The sequence below is a fragment of the Salvelinus alpinus genome, chromosome 8 (assembly GCF_045679555.1).
Source record: "Salvelinus alpinus chromosome 8, SLU_Salpinus.1, whole genome shotgun sequence".
In the NCBI taxonomy this organism is placed as follows: Eukaryota; Metazoa; Chordata; class Actinopteri; order Salmoniformes; family Salmonidae; genus Salvelinus; species Salvelinus alpinus.
Window position 1 is genome coordinate 81,042,634 of NC_092093.1, and position 17,658 is coordinate 81,060,291.

At 39.5% G+C, this 17,658-nt stretch overlaps 1 non-coding gene across 1 annotated transcript; it reads left to right on the forward strand.

Moving 5' to 3' along the window:
• Positions 1-1,396: 1,396 nt before the first annotated feature.
• On the forward strand, positions 1,397-1,473 carry trnaa-ugc (transfer RNA alanine (anticodon UGC)). The gene has a single exon. It is a non-coding gene; the product is annotated as a tRNA-Ala (tRNA).
• The last annotated feature ends 16,185 nt before the right edge of the window (positions 1,474-17,658 follow it).

The following is a 17,658-nucleotide window of genomic DNA, read 5'->3' on the forward strand; positions in this document are numbered from 1 at the left end:
TGTTTGGAGGAATAGAAGGATGAGTACAACCCCAAGAACACCATCCCAACCGTGAAGCATGGAGGTGGAAACATCATTCTTTGGGGATGCTTTTCTGCAAAGGGGACAGGACGACTGCACCGTATTGAGGGGAGGATGGATGGGGCCATGTATCGCGAGATCTTGGCCAACAACCTCCTTCCCTCAGTAAGAGCATTGAAGATGGGTCGTGGCTGGGTCTTCCAGCATGACAACGACACGAAGCACACAGCCATGGCAACTAAGGAGTGGCTCCGTAAGAAGCATCTCAAGGTCCTGGAGTGGCCTAGCCAGTCTCCAGACCTGAACCCAATAGAAAATCTTTGGAGGGAGCTGAAAGTCCGTATTGCCCAGCGACAGCCCCGAAACCTGAAGGATCTGGAGAAGATCTGTAGGGAGGAGTGGGCCAAAATCCCTGCTGCAGTGTGTGCAAACCTAGTCAAGAACTACAGGAAACGTATGATCTCTGTAATTGCAAACAAAGGTTTCTGTACCAAATATTAAGTTCTGCTTTTCTGATGTATCAAATACTTATGTCATGCAATAAAATGCAAATTAATTACTTAAAAATCATACAATGTGATTTTCTGGATTTTTGTTTTAGATTCCGTCTCTCATAGTTGAAGTGTACCTATGATAAAAATTACAGACCTCTACATGCTTTGTAAGTAGGAAAACCTGCAAAATCGTCAGTGTATCAAATACTTGTTCTCCCCACTGTATATATACAGTTGAAGTAAGAAGGTTTACATACACTTAGATTGGAGTCATTAAAACTCATTTTTCAACAACTCCACACATTTCTTGTTAACAAACTATAGTTTTGGCAAGTCGGTTAGGACATCTACTTTATGCATGACACAAGTAATTTTTCCAACAATTGTTTACAGACAGATTATTTCACTTATAATTCACTGTATCACAATTCCAGTGGGTCAGAATTTTACATACACTAAGTTGACTGTGCCTTTAAACAGCTTGGGTAATTCCAGAAAATGATGTCATGGCTTTAGAAGCTTCTGATAGGCTAATTGACATAATTTGACTCAATTTAGGGATTTGACAGTTTCTCTGAATTTTATAATAATAATAATAATCAGAATAATCAGATTTAGCATTTATGATTTGTCTTACACAATGATTCCTCAGTTGCTTAAAAGCTTGCCAGTCCGGGCCTAAGCCTGTGTTACTGGCCTTGACCCAAGCATCATCTCTTTTTTTAATAACTTTTGAGTGTACCGGGCAGTATTCGGAAGTTTGGATGACTGAGGTGCCCAAAGTAAACAGCCTGTTACTCAGGCCCAGAAGCTAGGATGTGCATATAATTGGTAGTATTGGATAGAAAACACTCTAAAGTTTCTAAAACTGTTAAAAAACTGGTCCCGTGTGGCTCAGTTGGTAGAGCATGGCGCTTGCAACGCCAGGGTTGTGGGTTCAATTCCCACGGGGGGACCAGGATGAATATGTATGAACTTTCCAATTTGTAAGTCGCTCTGGATAAGAGCGTCTGCTAAATGACTTAAATGTAAATGTAAAATAATGTATGTGAGTATAACAAAACTGATATGGCAGGTGAAAACCCGAGGGGAATCCATCCAGATATTTTTTTTTTGGAGCTCACCACTCATTATAATGGCTGTCTAAGGGAATATCAAATGAATACCTCCCAGATTGCAGTTCTTAGGGCTTCCAGTAGATGTCAACAGTCTTTAGAAAGTTTCAGGCTTGTTTTTTGAAAAATGAGCTAGAATATGTAGTTTTTCTAGGTGGCTCCCATTTTGGCTGTAGTGTTGTGGCGCGCAACGGTGAGGGTGCGCTCTCCGGTAATGAACATACTATTCTCCGTCTTAAATTTTATCGTTTATTTACATATTAGGGTACCTGAGGATTGTTTAGAAACGTTGTTTGACTTGTTTGGACGAAGCTTATTGGTAACTTTGGGGATTCATTTGTATGCATTTTCAACGAGGGAAACCGGTGGATTACTGAATCAAGCGCGCCAACTAAAGTTACTTTTTTTGGGGTATAAAGAAGGATTTTATCGAACAAAACCAGCATTTGTGATGTAGCTGGGACCCTATGGATTGCAAACAGAGGAAGATATTCAAAGGTAAGTGATTTATTTTATCACTATTTCTGACTTTCGTGACGCCTCTGCTTGTTTGGAAAATGCTTGTAATGCTTTTGTAGGCGGGCGCTGTCCTCAGATAATCGCATGGTATGCTTTCACCGTAAAGCCTTTTTGAAATCTGACAAAGTGGCTGGATTAACAAGAAGTTAAGCTTTTAAACGATGTAAGACACTTGTATTTACATGAATGTTTAATATTACGAAATTTGTATTTTGAATTTTGCGCTCCGCAATTTCACCGGATGTTGGCAAGATGGGAAGCTAGCGTCCCACCTACCCCAAAGAGGCTTTAGCAGACCATAGTGGGATCCTCTTTTGAGCTAACAATAGCAGATCTAAGAGAGGAGTTCAAATGAATAGCTATAAGACTACAACTGGTAACAACCCTGGAAATAGAGACAAGTGGGATGATAACACCTAGAAAGGATAGGAGGTATTACCTGAGTGGTGCTCGGTCTGTCGCTGAGTCAATATCTTAACACTGCCTTGAAATGTGAAGAGAGGGTCCAGGCTCCTAGATGGTTTGGGTTTGAGTCCATCATCCCTGTAGAGTATCTTTTGTTTCCAAAAAGTGTTGACATTTTCAATAAATGTCATGCCAAACTAGTAATCATTATGACAATAACTCTTTCAATGGACTCAAACAAGTACAACTCTACAGACCCTGAAGACAGTAATAGCTTGAACTGTATTACCCTCTAAATACACCAATGCCATTGCTCTATTGTTTATTTACTTGTTTTTAAATGAGAGACAGGCAAAGATGGTATCAACCCTGGTATTACCTATGGATTTGATGGTAGTGGCACGATATATTTTCATGTAACAAGGTCACATTTTGGTTTGAGTTATTAAGTTAGTAATTCACAAGCGGCTTTCAAATGTGTAGTTACAAAGTATTAGTTACATTGTGGAACAAGTCAATGTGTAATAAAATCAGTAATTACACATGTGGTATAAACTTCAGCAAGTGGATGCGTAGCTACACAGTCCTTGTTCCAATTGTGTAATAACTAATAGTGCTACAACCCTATTACCATGTAATTACATAGTAATACCTATTAAACTACTATTTTGTTACTATAATTATTACTGTGTAGTTACATAATAACAGGGCCAACTTAATGTAAAGTGTTGCCTAATAAAACATAAAGTAAAGTGTCTCAAAAGCAGGAATTCTGTTAAGTTGAAGCTGTGCTGGAGTTCTACACCATTCATATTTGGTAACATAAAATAAGGGTGTGACTGCCTTTTTGGTAAGAGTTATCCAGGTGAAATAGGCCTAAAGCCTAATAAAACTTCTGACAATAACTCTTACAATGAACTTAAACAAGTAAAACTCTACAGAACCTACAGACAGTAGAACTTTGAACTGCATCCCCCTCTAAATACACCAATGCCATTGATCTATTATTTATTTACTTGCTACTAAGCCACATTCAGGAGTTATGAGAGACAAATCTGTGCCACTCACATCCAAATGATGATTTATGCCCTGTGGCAGATCCATGTTGCTGCCTAGAGAAAACAAAAGACCCTCTCAGACAGGCTGCTGACAACAAAGAATGGCAAACAATATCTGGGCTTACCATGTCATGAAAATCAAACATTCAAACAAACAATGGCTTATGTAAAGGATTGTTTAGAATGCAAGGTGAAAGGTCTGGTGATATATTTGATTTTGGTAATTTAGAACAACGTACTACTACTACCACTACTACTACTACTACTACTACTACTACTAGTATGGTTTGGCCCTTTTATGTTATTCAAAGAACAAAGGGAAGGATTTTGTCACACAAATTATGGGGGAAAAATGCCTTTCTGCAAGGCCAATAGTACCAGCTGAGGCACATCAACAATATCAGGGAGCACATCATCTGAACTTCCTGTAATTATTGGCTGGCGCTGTCCACAGCTGGCCTGTTAATTAAATTACATTGGCACTTGAACACATTCTGATAGCACTTTCAGCAATCTAATCATTGTATAATTCTGATAGTTTTGAAGGAGAATGTTGTGACAGTTATGGTCTGAAGCAGTAATTGCATTGACGGACCACGCAATGAAAGGTCACTCGATATAGAGAGATTAAGTTGTTGACAATTACAGTTCATCTCAAACTAATGGATTTTGTAAAATGTTGGTTTAATTTCAATATAATAAAATATGAATAAAAAAATATGCACATTTTCCCACCAGAGGTTTGTTTCCATCAAACTGACCTGTTGCCAATAAAAGTCTGTTTATATGATTATGCAGTGCACATAAAATCCTCTTTTGCGCTTAAGTTCTCATGTACTTAAGCTCATATGTACTCTCAAAGAAAGCATAAGTTCAATGTGTTTTCATTGCATTTTCCACTCTATCAATGATTTTGTTGCAAACTATTGCGATAAAATTGCAAACTTGCCCAATCAGTTTTTTTGCGAATGCTCTTAGACAACAGTTCGCTGAGAAAGTGGACAGGTTAGGTTATGTGATAAGATGGATAAGAGCAATATCATCATGTTACTAGCATACAAATTAAGACCTTCGATATGTATTGGAAAGGACTCAAAGGAGCATCAAGCTCATCATCGTGCATTAGGCCTATAATCTATTTCATCTTTAACCTAATAAATTGTGCATGCTTTTTCAAGTCGTAATGGGAAGATCACACAACATAGCATCACGTGACTGCAAATATACATCGATATGATGGTTATTCTGTCAACAATTCTGCATGAAATCGAAAAAACTTGCTGTCATATCAAGCATGTCATGTTTTTTTTGCATATGTTTAATTATGTTGCAGTACAGTCTTGTTCAGTCTACTTCATTTTCAGAGGAAGTGTTAGTTAGTTTAGACACAAAGGGTAAGTAGCTTTATAGGTCCCATAATGAAACTGAAATTCTCATGATGGCTGACAATATGGCCAGCTGAACAGAGAGGGGAGGGGAGGGGAGGGGAAGATGGGGAAAATTGTACCTTGAAGAGAAAATGGCCTTGAGAAGGATGTTTGAGGAAATTGAAAAGGAATCTCTTTCTCTGTCTCTTTCTTTTTCTTTCTCCCTCTCTCTCTTCTCTCTCCCACACACACACATACACACACAATACCTCAAAAGAGCCATCTCATACAATAAAAAATAAGAAGACTGAAAAAGAAAATGTAATCGGCGGCACCAGATTAGGGCCAAATAATTCCTTTATCTGTTTTTTGTCCTCCACTGCATCACATTCTGTCAGGTGGACCAAGTTGTCAAACTGGCAAACCCATTTTAAGTCGTCAATAGGACAAAGAAGAGGGTGTTCACTGCCTCAATAGAGGATGGGAGATTAAAGTAGGTCGAGCTGAGAAGAGGTAATTTTGTGAGGTGATGTATTGACAGTAAGACTCGATCAGCCCTAACATTGTATGTCAGGTCCGCTGTCTGAGACTGAAGCTCGGCCTGGAGAGCCAGAGATACAGATTCCAAGAGCATAGGACATATGGAATGGTCTTTTACTTCCTATTTTAAAACAAATAAAACTATGCCAAGATGGGATCATTAGTGTTCCACAAATAGTATTGAACAGTACTTAGACACTGTTTCCAAGTTCAAATTAAAATGTCACCGTTGCATACACCCCCATATCCCCTCAACCATTACTCTGCTTATTAAAACAGTTTTAGGGAGGAGATGTATGGTACAAAAGCCGAGTCCCAAATTACATTGATTTTGTGTATATAATGTGTACTATACAGTTACACAAAACATGGGATTGCCACCTTTTGGCCGGAAAATAATGTGTTATTGACCCATATTAGAAAAAAAGTGTTGCTATTAGAATATCTTGCAAAACCAGCAGCAATGTATGTGGGTTCGGAATTAAACTGTGCGGACGCATTCCCAACTCTTTTTGAAATAAGTGACACAGTGTTTGGACAAAGTGCAATGCTAAATGTTTTATTGACAATTGCAACAAACATCTATTATATTATCGTTTTACATGCAGTTATTGTGGCTTTTTCATCCTTGGATGTATACTTCAGTTTTGTATTTTCCCTCAGTGTTTGTTTTTAAAGGGGCAGTGCAGTTAAAAACGTGATTTCCTGTTTTTATTAATGATATTTCCACACTATGATTTCGAAATAACACTCTGAAATTGTGAAAATTATGATAATGACCTTTATGTGTAAGAGCTGTTTTTAGCCTGCTGGGATGGAGTTTTTGGCCTTAGAATGGCCTTACTGAAGAGCTCCGTGACTTTCAGCGTGGCACTGTCATAGTATGCCACCTTTCCAACAAGTCAGTTCGTAAAATTTCTGCCCTGCTAGACCTGTGCCGGTCAACTGTTAAGTGCTGTTATTGGGAATTGGAAACATCTAGGAGCAACAACTGTCCAGCCACGAAGTGGTAGGCCACAACCTCACAGAACAGGACCGCCGACTGCTGAAGAGCGTAACGCATAAAAATTGCCTGCCCTTGGTTGCAAACACTCACTACGGAGTTCTAAACTGCCTCTGGAAGAAACGTCAGCACAAGAACTGTTCGTCGGGAGCTTCATGAAATGGGTTTCCATGGTCGAGCAGCCACACACAAGCCTAAGACCACCATGCGCAATGCCAGCGTCGCAAAAAGTGGTGTAAAGCTCGCCGCCATTGGTCTCTGGAGCAGTGGAAACACTTTCTCTAGAGTGATGAATCACGCTTCACCATCTGGCAGTCCGATGGACGAATCTGGGTTTGGCGAATGCCAGGAGAATGCTACCTGCCTCAATGCATAGTGCCAACTGTAATGGTCTAGGGCTGTTTTTCATGGTTCAGGCTATGCTCCTTAGTGCCAGTGAGAGGAAATCTTAACGCTACAGCATACAATGACATTCTAGACAATGCTGTGCTTCCAACTTTGTTTCAACAGTTTGGGGAAGGCCCGTTCCTGTTTCAGCATGACAATACCCTCAACTGCGAGCCAGGCGTAATCACCCAACATCAGTGCCCAACAGCTCGAATGCTCTTGGGCGATTTGTAAAGCCATAGTCAATCAATCAATAATATATAAACAATTGAAAGAAACGTTTATCTTTACCTCACTGTGGATACGATATCGATTAGAAAGGTTTAAAAATGTATTTAAAAGATCACAGCTAAATTGAAAAATATATGGCACACAAACAAATGAGCATGCTCTATGGTGATAGGTGGGATGGGCTGAGAGGTGGGATTAAAGAGCTCATGTTTGGTTATGTACACTGCATTCGAAAAGTATTCAGACCCCTTCACTTTTCAAATTTTGTTACCATACAACCTTATTGTAAAAATGATAAAATACATTTTTTCTCATCAATCTACACACAATACCACATAATGACAAAACAGGTTTTTAGAAAAATAAATAAATAACAGAAATACCTTATTTTTTATAAGTATTCAGACCCTCTGCTATGAGTCTCGAAATTTAGCTCAGGTGCATCCTGTTTCCATTGATCTTCCTTGAGATGTTCCTATTACTTGATTGGAGTTCACATGTGTTAAATTCAATTGATTGGACATGATTTGGAAAGGCACACACACACCTGTCTGTATAAGATCTTACAGTTGACAGTGCATGTCAGAGCAAAAACAAAGCCATGAAGTTGAAGGAATTGTCCGTAGAGCTCTGAGACAGGATTGTTTCAAGGCACAGATCAGGGGAACGTACCAAAGAATGTCTGCAGCATTGAAGGTCCCCAAGAACACAGTGACCTCCATCATGGCCTTCTAGACAGAGTTGCAAAGAAAAAGCCATATCTCAGACTGGCCAATAAAAATAACAGATTAAGATGGCCAAAATAACACAGACGCCGGACAGAGGAACTCTGCCTAGAAGGCCAGCATCTCTTCACTGTTGATGTTGAGACTGGTGTTTTGCGGGTACTATTTAATGAAGCTGCCAGTTGAGGACTTGTAAGGCGTCTGTTACTCAAACTAGACACCCTAATGTACTTGTCCTCTTGCTCAGTTGTGCACCAGGACCTCCCACTCCTCTTTCTATTCTGGTTAGAGCCAGTTTGTGCTGTTCTGTGAAGGGAGTAGTACACAGTATTGTACAAGATATTCAGTTTCTAGGCAATTTCTCGCATGGAACAGCCCTAATTTCTCAGAACAAGAATAGACTGACGAGTTTCAGAAGAAAGTACTTTGTTTCTGGCCATTTTGAGCCTGTAATCGAACCCACAAATTCTGATGCTCCAGATACTCAACTTGTTTAAAGGCCAGTTTTATTGCGTCTTTAATCAGAACTACTGTTTCTAGCTGTGCTAACATAATTGCAAAAGGGTTTTCTAATGATCAATTAGCCTTTTAAAATGATAAACTTGGATTAGCTAACACAATGTGCTGTAATTTTTTTGTTATTTTAATTTACAAAAAACTTGCTTTTCTTTCAAAAACAAGGACATTTCTAAGTGACCCCAAACTTTTGTACGGTGGTGTATGTTGCAAGCAATTTGTATCAACCTGGCACTGCTGAAACATTGATGCACTCCCTATCAAGAGGTTCTGAGTTCAAATCCCAGTTAAGGCTGTCCTAGCTATGGTCACAGTATGACATTTTACAGTAATTGAGATAAGAATAGAGCAGCAATAGAGCAGAAATAACCTCCAAGTATTTTTACTCCAACTTTAGGCGAAGTGCAGAAATCTCTTGCTAATCGCCATTATGTCTACAGACCTGATGGTCAAGCAGGAACTTCAGGTATAGCAACCAAGAGGTTGTGGGAGGTTGAGTCCCAGTAATCAGCATGCTGTCCTTTAAAACTTATTTGGGATAGGGGGCAGTATTTTCACGTCCGGATGAAAAGCGAGCCCAAAGTAAACTGCCTTTTACTCTGACCTAGAAGCTAGGATTTGCATATAGATAGAAAACACTCTAAAGTTTCTAAAACTGTTAAAATTATGTCTGTGAGTATAACAGAACTGACATGGCAGGCGAAACCCCGAGAACAAACCATCCCCCAAAAAATACAATTCAGCTTACCACTATTTTCAATGGCTAGTACTATAATTATATGGCCAAGTCCTCCTAGATTGCAGTTCCTAGGGCTTCCACTAGATGTCAACAGTCTTTAGAAAGAGTTTCAGGCTGGTTTTGGAATAATGACCCAGAAATTGTAGTTTTTCTCGGTGGCTCCCATTTTGGCTGTAGTGTTTCCAAGCGCATGGATGAAAGCGCGTTCTTTCTTATTTATCTCCGGTTATGAACATACTATTCTCCTTCTTAAATTGTATTGTTTATTTGCGTATTAGGATACCTAAGGTTTCATTATAAACGTTGTTTGACTTGTTTGGAAAAGTTTATTAGTAACGTTTGGGATTCATTTTGATGGAGGGAAACTGGATGGATTATTGACTGAAGAACGCCAGCTAAACTGAGTTTTTATGGATATAAAGAAGGACATTATCGAACAAAAGGACCATTTGTGATGTAACTGGGACCCTTTGGAGTGCCAACAGAAGAAGATCATCAAAGGTAAGGCATTTTTTATATCGCTATTTCTGACTTTCGTGTCTCACCTGCCTGGTTGAAATATGTTTTTCATGTGTTTGTATGCGGGGCGCTGTCCTCAGAGAATCGCACCGTTTGCTTTCACCGTAAAGCCTTTTTGAAATCTGACACGGTGGCTGAATTAACTTCTTGCAACTATAGGGGGTGCTGTTCCGCATTAGCATTTTTTGGTCTCCAAATTAAACTGCCTCGTGCTCAATTCTTGATCGTACAATATGCATATTATTGTTATTATTGGATAGAAAACACTTTCTAGTTTCTATAGCCGTTGGAATTTTGTCTCTGAGTGGTACAGAACTACTTCTACAGCACTTTTCCTGACAGGGAGTCAGATTTCAGAAGTTTTGACCCCGGATCTGGGGTCGGTTTTAAGGTGCCTGTAGATGCTATGGAGAAACCGACACTGCCTACGTCTTCCTCTGGGTGTCAGTACGTCATCACGCTTTGAATGGATTCGATTGCGCAATCAGAGCCACTATAAAACACGAAAACGTGGAAATACCGACCTCTTCCTGCATGCGTCTTGCGCAAGATGGACATCAGACCTGCCTCCTTCCAAATGGTTGTTTAGCCAGTGATATTTCTCCGGTCATGTTTTTAGTCGTTATAGTTGTTGAAAACATCATAATGTAGTTAATTTGAACCGTTTTATAGCAATTTATATCCGTTTAGTGCGATTTTGAGGAATTTCTTTGTCGTGCACTCTGAAACTTTGGGCACGTTTCGGGGTCCCGTTCGATCGTTAGTGGACATTTCGAAGGACAGAGGACATCTATCGACCAAAAGAAGATTAGACCCAAGAAAGGATACATTGCCCAAGAATCTGATGGAAAATCACCTCATAGTAAGAAATATTTAATATGATAAATCGTTGTTCTGTCGAAATATTTTAAACGCATATTACGCCATTTTGTTTGTTATAGCTTCTCTTGGCGAACGCTGTATAAGAAAGTAAGGATAATTTTAGAAATGTAAATCAGCGATTGCATTAAGAACTAATTTGTCTTTCGATTCCTGTCAACCCTGTATTTTTTTGTCAAGTATATGATTAGCTTTCGATTAACCTGTCTAGGATGAGAGTGGCGCTAGCGGCACTCCCCCCCCACCCCCACTGAAAAACCAGTGCCGCGAAATTCAAAAAAAATATTTTTTTTAAATATTTAACTTTCACACATTAAAGTCCAATACAGCTAATGAAAGACGCAGATCTTGTGAATCCAGTCAACATGTCCGATTTTTTAAATGTTTTACAGGGAAGACACAATATGTAAAGATGTACACATTAGCACCTAAAAACACATTAGCATAATCCACCATCTTTTATTTGTCCACCAACACCAGTAGCTATCACCAATTCGGCTAAACTAAGATATTTATAGCCCCTAACCAAGAAAAAAACTAATCAGATGACAGTCTGATAACATATTTATGGTATGGGATAGGTTTTGTTAGAAAAAAGTGCATATTTCAGGTAGATGGCATCGGTTACAATTGCACCCACCGTCACAAATGGAATAGACAAACTACTTAGAGCAACGTGTTTACCTACTTACTAATCATCAAACATTTCGTAAAAATACACAGCATACACGAATCGAAAGACACAGATCCTGTGAATACAGACAATATTTCAGATTTTCTAAGTGTCTTACAGCGAAAACACAATAAATCGTTATATTAGCATAGCACATAGCACATAGCAGCCCAGCATTGATTCTAGCCAAAGTGAGCGATAAAAGTAAACATCGCCAAAATATATTAATTTTTTCACTAACCTTCTCAGAATTCTTCAGATGACACTCCTGTAACATCATATTACACAATCCATATAGAGTTTGATCGAAAATGTTTATATTTAGCCACCAAAATCATGGTTAGACAATGTGGAATGTAGCTCAGCTGGTCAGAAAAAGTCTGTGCGCCACTTAGACAGTGATCTACTCTTATACATAAATACTCATAAACGTGACTAAAAAATATAGGGTGGACAGGGATTGATAGACAATTTAATTCTTAATACAATCGCGGAATTACATTTTTTAAATTATCCTTACTTTTCAATACAGCTTGCGCCAAGCGATGCTACGTCAAAAAACATGGCGTCCGAAGCCACTAAAATGTTTCGACAGAAACACGATTTATCATAATAAAAATGTCCTACCTTGAGCTGTTCTTCCATCAGTATCTTGGGCAAAGGATCCTTTCTTGGGAGAAATCGTCTTTTGGTGGAAAGCTGTCCTCTTGCCATGTGGAAATGTCAACTGCGTTCGGGATGAACTGAAAAGCGTGCCCAACTTTTCACATCGTTGCAAAAATAAATGTCCCAAAATCGCACTAAACGGATATAAATTGCTATAAAACGCTTTAAATTAACTACCTTATGATGTTTTTAACTCCTATAACGAGTGAAAAGATGACCGGAGAAATATAACAGGCTAAACTAACGCTTGGAACAGGAGCGGGTCGGTGTCCAGCACGCGCGTTACGCAGCAAGGAAAGACTGATTAGCCTCAGGGTTTTTTAATTTATAGTGCCTGTGAACGCGCAATCGACACGATTCAAATCGTCATCACGTAAAGACATCCAGGGGAAGACGTAAGAAGTGTCCGTATAGTCATAGCAACGACAGTGCCCTTTTAACTGAGTTCAGAAGAGTGGCCAACATTTCTCAAATCTGACTCCATGTCAGGGAAATTGCTGTAGAATGGGCTCTGTTCCACTTAGAGACAAAATTTCAACTCCTATAGAAACTATAGACTGTTTTCTATCCAATAATAATAATAATATGCATATTGTACGATCAAGGATTTTGTGGGAAGCCGTTTCAAAAATTAGCCAAGTTAGCATAAATAGTCTAAACAGCGCCCCCATCCCCAACAGGTTAACTAGATCACTCTGAAAGATGACGTCCGACATTTTGAGGCTTGATTTCCTACTATTTTCATTGTGTAACCACGGTTTTGTATGGCTAAATATGCACATTTTCGAACAAACTGTATATGTATGTTGTAAAATGATGTTACAGGAGTGTCATCGGAAGAATTCTGAGAAGGTTAGTGAAAAAATTAATATATTTTGGCGATGATTACGTTATAGCTCTCTTTGGCTTGAATGATGCTCTGGTAACGTTTGCACATGTGGTATGCTAACTTATCGATTTATTGTGTTTTCGCTGTAAAACGCTTAGAAAATCTGAAATATTGTCTGGAATCACAAGATCTGGGTCTTTCCATTGCAATGCTTTGTCTATTCTTATGAAATGTTTTATGATGAGTAAATTGGTCATACACGTTGCTCTCTATAGTAATTCTAGTCGAGTTGTGATGGTCGGTGCAATTGTAAACTGTGATTTCTACCTGAAATATGCACATTTCTCTAACAAAACCTATCCTATACCATAAATATGTTATCAGACTGTCATCTGATGAGTTTTTTTCTTGGTTAGTGGCTATCAATATCTTAGTTTAGCCGAATTGGTGATAGCTACTGGTGGAGAGAAAAAATGGTGGACAAAGAAATTGTGTATTTTGCTAACGTGTTTAGCTAATAGATTTACATATTGTGTCTTCCATGTAAAACATTTTAAAAAACAGAAATGATGGGTTTATTCACAAGATCTGTATCTTTCATCTGGTGTCTTGGACTTGTGATTTAATGATATTTAGATGCTACTATCTACTTGTGAAGCTATGCTAGCTATGCTAATCAGTGTGTGGGGGGGTGGGGGGTGATCCCGGACCCGGGGTAGAGGCTCATGAAAGGTTAACAGCAATTTAAGCTTAATTTTGATATATTACACCTGTGATTTTATGAAAGTTAAATATTTATTGTAATTTAATTTGAATTTGGCGCTCTGCAATTTCACCGGATGTTTTCGAGGTGCACGCCTTTCCCAAACAGGTTTCACACCTGAATTTAGGAGTGAAAATACCTTAACTAGTTGTAGATCGTATTTTCACGGCAACTAGACACAACCTGCAGGGGACCATCACTGTTTAATCGTTGTTGGTGATCACACTGTTGTGTCATCGGCAAACTTGATGATGGTGTTGGAGTCGTGATTAGATGTGATATACATTTCAAAGTAAAGTGTTCTAAATGACATATTTACATTTACATTACATTTAAGTCATTTAGCAGACGCTCTTATCCAGAGCGACTTACAAATTGGTGCATTCACCTTATGATATCCAGTGGAACAACCACTTTACAATAGTGCATCTAACTCTTTTAAGGGGGGGGGGGTTAGAAGGATTACTTCATCCTATCCTAGGTATTCCTTAAAGAGGTGGGGTTTCAGGTGTCTCCGGAAGGTGGTGATTGACTCCGCTGACCTGGCGTCGTGAGGGAGTTTGTTCCACCATTGGGGTGCCAGAGCAGCGAACAGTTTTGACTGGGCTGAGCGGGAACTGTACTTCCTCAGAGGTAGGGAGGCGAGCAGGCCAGAGGTGGATGAACGCAGTGCCCTTGTTTGGGTGTAGGGCCTGATCAGAGCCTGAAGGTACGGATGTGCCGTTCCCTTCACAGCTCCGTAGGCAAGCACCATGGTCTTGTAGCGGATGCGAGCTTCAACTGGAAGCCAGTGGAGAGAGCGGAGGAGCGGGGTGACGTGAGAGAACTTGGGAAAGTTGAACACCAGACGGGCTGCGGCGTTCTATGTACATATACATGTTCTATATACATATGACGCCTGTGTAGTTTTTGTGCATCCCCATGTTGTCACATTCATTTCACATTTATTTCATGAGATCATGTTCTCACATGTAGTTTTATGTTATCACATGTTGCTTCACATGTTGCTTTACATGTTGTCACATGAGAAATTCACAGAAGGGTATTGAAATTCCATTCCAAATTGTTGGCAGCGTGCAGAGTGAGGCTACCAAAAACCCAATATTTCTGGAGTTATTTCCTGCTTTAAAGCCATGAGCAAAAGCAAGAGAAAGTGTGCAGAGCTGGCTGCAAAACAGCAAATGTTTCTTTGCATTGTCTTCCATCCAAACAATCAATTTGTCTGATTTGGCCAGATATTCAATCCATGGGCATATGAGCACACTTCACATAGGTCTGCATTGTAAATCAGGCTATATACACATGTGGATTTGCCCCCTGCAGTGGCAGCCTTCCATTCAAGAATTAGCTAATTGTCTAGATAGTCATTCTTCTATTATTAAAAGTAAAGAACATGCTATTCATGGATTGAAGACTGATGCCCAACTGAAAGTTCTACTCAATGCATTTTTTTCACCTTTGTTTAACCAGGTAGCAAAATGGTTAAGAATGTATTGCATCTCAAAAAATGTTGTGTGTCCATTTCTTTCTGCAGAAAAGGACCCAAATTCACCCTCTCCATCGATGACACCATTGTCTCTCCCTCCCCCCACGCAGGTAACCTTGGCGTCATCCTGGATTCCGCCCTCTCCTTCGACCACCACATTTGACAGACTTTCAACTAATTCTTCCACCTCTGCAACATCTCCAGAATCAGGTCCTCTTTCTCCTGTCGTGTCGTTGAAACCCTCATACATGCATTAATCTCCTCCCGACTCGACTACTGCAACTCACTACTCTCTGGCATCAACTCAAGCTCCCTCCATAAACTCAAAATCCTTCAAAACTCTGCAGCCCGACTTCTCACCCACACCAAGTCCTGGCAGCACATCACTCCTGTCCTATAACTTTTCTTCTGAGAGTGTAGCGGTGAAACCATGCCCTTTTAGCCGATTAGTAAGAATTGTTAATGGGTATGGAGCTATGGGTTTAACTGTGATTGACTGTTTGACTATTGGAAGAAACAGTGGTCACCACCCATCTACCTGGAAATCAAGTCTCCGGGAGATTTTCACTCCAACCAATAAGATATCACAACAGATTCCGCTAAACAAGTTCTTGATGAGAAGCTACGTGTAATTGTGTGTGTGCAATAAGTGTACAATTCTGAAACTATTCCACCTTTCCTGTCAGGGGAGGAGATTCTAGTTGAGTAGTTTTGTATAGTAATGCCAGTGTTCAAGAGAGCTGGTGATGACAGCGTGAATAAAACCACAACTTTCATTAAAAACGTGTTTGTTCATTATGTTTGTTCATTATTGATCCGTTTATAATATTATGTGAATAACTGACGAGAATTTCTGAAAAATGACAACCGTTCATTGCAGTATGTTATCGTCGTTTACTGTCAACAACAGAAAACATTCCTGAATGTAATTGTAGAGTTTTTTCTCATTAGAAAAATGTAAATAAGATATAATCTCCAACATCATCACAAAGTCTATTTCATCATTTTATAGCAAAATTATGAAATAGACTTTGTGATGATACTAAAGATTGGGTCTCTGTGTTTCAAAGGCCCATTTAGTCTGCCTCTGCCCTGTAGATATTCATGGCATTCTGCAATGAACAGATGTTGAAGCAGACAGGGTATAGATCAGGATGGTCCACCATGCTAACAGGCTGTTCTTAGTCTGTCCCTTTGTAATGCACAATGCAGGCTCCGATGTCCATTTTTATTCACCACAACAAGCTAAGATCAAGTTAACGTAGTAGGTAGTAGGTTTACTTCAGAACATTTGTTGCTATAGTTTCTGATCAGGCTATATGCTGAGCTCTCTTTCTGGAAATGGAAATTCTGGTTTGACAACTAATTTGGCTTTCTGCAATACCTCATCTCCAACTGGCAGGTTGAATACCGTATGCCTTTGTTGTTGTTGTTCTCCCGAGTCCGTACGGGAGTTGCAGCGATGGGACAAGACCATAACTACCAATTAGATATACTGAAAAGGCATAAAAAAGAAATTCTGTGATAGAATAATAAGACTGCATGGTTGCTTTAACATTAGTGTATGTGGCTTTGAAGGAGACAACATGTTGTCATTGGAGCTTGCCTACGGAGCTCATTCTTGACGGCCTCTCTTCCTCTTGGCCTGTACTTTATTCTCCTTCTAGCTGAGGCTGCTGTGCAGCAAGTTGTTGACGTTATGTGGCTGGAGCGGCTGCTGGTGGTGCTGCTGCTGCTGCTGCTGGTGGTGCATAATGTCTGCCTCTGTTTCCTGCCTCTATCTCCTCTATCTGGCCACCCACTGTCATGAACTGATATGGCTAGGGAAACGGGAACATCACTATCCACTGAAACAAAATGCTGGTGGTGAAGGAGATGGGGGAGGGAATGAATATTCAAACAAATCCATTAGCAGAACATCATGATCATAGGAAAAATTGCAAGCAGAGCATGTTGGTCCTATCAAAGGGTCCTATGATCTATTATGCTATACCGATAGGTGAACAAAAGTATCAGTACTGTACTATGTTACTATCTCTGTGCTGTACAATTTAATGATCATGTCAGAATTTTTGTTCAAAGGCCTCTGTTCCAATCAAATAAACCTCTCATTATTTGAATTACCTAGAACTGGAAAATGGATATTCCCCCATCTGTTGAGAAGGTGAAATGAGATCCAATATATTCCCTATTTAAAGAAATGTCTGATTAATAAGAAAATATGAATGCCTTATTGAGAATCCCCAACCCCCCCCCCAAAAAAACGATTAAAGTGAAAGGACAAAAACAGCAAATAAACAAATTTAAGACAATAGGATTTCAAAAGGAAGGATTTCTCGGTTTTAAATGAAGTGGATCAACGAGCAAAGTCAGCTAATTACTTTCAGTCAGTCAGTTTACAAGGATTACCTCTAAAGTAACTTTATTGCTTATTTACAAATATTTTAATCCCCATTTCACTTGTTTTATCAGGCAATTTATTCCCTCTCTCTTCTGCATCCCAAATCACACCCTATTCCCTATATAGTTCACTACTTTTGACCTGGGTCCATAGTCAAATTTAGTGCACTATGTAGGGAATGGGGTGTCATTTGGGACACATGCCTTTACCCTTGTCTTCTTCAGTAGTTGTGACCTTGAGTTTCTGCCAATTACCAATCACCAGTTACAAGTATCCATCTCAGCCTTTAGGGACCTGATCCAACTCAATCATAATGGATCAA